This window comes from Physeter macrocephalus, chromosome 9 (genome assembly GCF_002837175.3).
Source record: "Physeter macrocephalus isolate SW-GA chromosome 9, ASM283717v5, whole genome shotgun sequence".
Taxonomy (NCBI): Eukaryota; Metazoa; Chordata; class Mammalia; order Artiodactyla; family Physeteridae; genus Physeter; species Physeter macrocephalus.
The window spans coordinates 10,729,087-10,730,723 of NC_041222.1; positions in this window are offsets into that span (position 1 = coordinate 10,729,087).

A 1,637-nucleotide genomic window follows, 5' to 3' on the forward strand; every position below is an offset into this window, starting at 1 on the left:
GGGAGGGAGGGAGACGCAAGAGGGAAGAGATAAGGGAACATATGTATATGTATAACTGATTCACTTTGTTGTAAAGCAGAAACTAACACACCATTGTAAAACAGTTATACTCCAATAAAGATGTTAAGAAAATAATAATAGCTACCTCGAATGATTACAACAAATGCAATGATGTGTTTGCAATAATGTGTATTCAGTAGCAGAAGCAAGAAGAACTACAATCCTGCAGCCTGTGGAACAAAAACCACATTCACAGAAAGACAGACAAGATGAAAAGGCAGAGGGCTATATACCAGATGAAGGAACAAGATAAAACCCCAGAAAAACAACTAAATGAAGTGGAGATAGGCAGTCTTCCAGAAAAAGAATTCAGAATAATGATAGTGAAGATGATCCAGGGCCTCGGAAAAAGAATGGAGGCAAAGATCGAGAAGATGCAAGAAATGTTTAACAAAGACCTAAAAGAATTAAAGAGCAAACAAACAGAGATGAACAATACAATAACTGAAATAAAAACTACACTAGAAGGAATCAATAGCAGAATAACTGAGGCAGAAGAACGGATAAGTGACCTTGAAGACAGAATGGTGGAATTCACTGCTGCGGAACAGACTAAAGAAGAAAGAATGAAAAGAAATGAAGACAGCCTAAGAGACCTCTGGGACAACATTAAACGCAACAACATTCACATTATAGGGGTCCCAGACGGAGAAGAGAGAGAGAAAGGACCCGAGAAAATATTTGAAGAGATTATAGTCAACAACTTCCCTAGCATGGGAAAGAAATAGCCACCCAAGTTCAGGAAGTGCAGAGTCCCAGGCAGTATAAACCACAGGAGAAAAATGCCGAGACACATAGTAATCAAATTGACAAAAATTAAAGACAAAGAAAAATGATTGAAAGCAACAAGGGGAAAATGACAACATACAAGGGAACTCCCATAAGGTTAACAGCTGATTTATCAGCAGAAACTCTAGAAGCCAGAAGGGAGTGGCATGATAAATTTAAAGTGATGAAAGGGAAGAAACTACAACCAAGAGTACTCCACACAGCAAGGATCTCATTCAGATTTGATGGAGAAATCAAAAGCTTTACAGACAAGAAATAGCTAAGAGAATTCAGCACCACGAAACCAGCTCTACAACAAATGCTAAAGGAACTTCTCTAAGTGGGAAACACAAGAGAAGAAAAGGACCCACCAAGACAAACCCATAACAATTAAGAAAATAGTAATAGGAACATACATATCGATAATTACCTTAAACGTGAATGGATTAAATGCGCCAACCAAAAGACACAGCCTCACTGAATGGATACAAAAACAAGACCCATATATATTCTGTCTACAAGAGACCCCTTTCAGACCTAGGGACACATACAGACTGAAAGTGAGGGAATGGAAAAATATATTCCATGCAAATGAAAATCAAAATAAAGCTGGAGCATCAATACTCATATCAGATAAAATAGACTTTAAAATAAAGAATGTTACAAGGGACAAGGAAGGACACTACAAAATGATCAAGGGATCAATCCAAGAAGAAGATATAACAATTATAAATACATATGTACCCAACATAGGAGCACATCAATATATAAGGCAACTGCTAACAGCTATAAAAGAGGAAATCGACAGT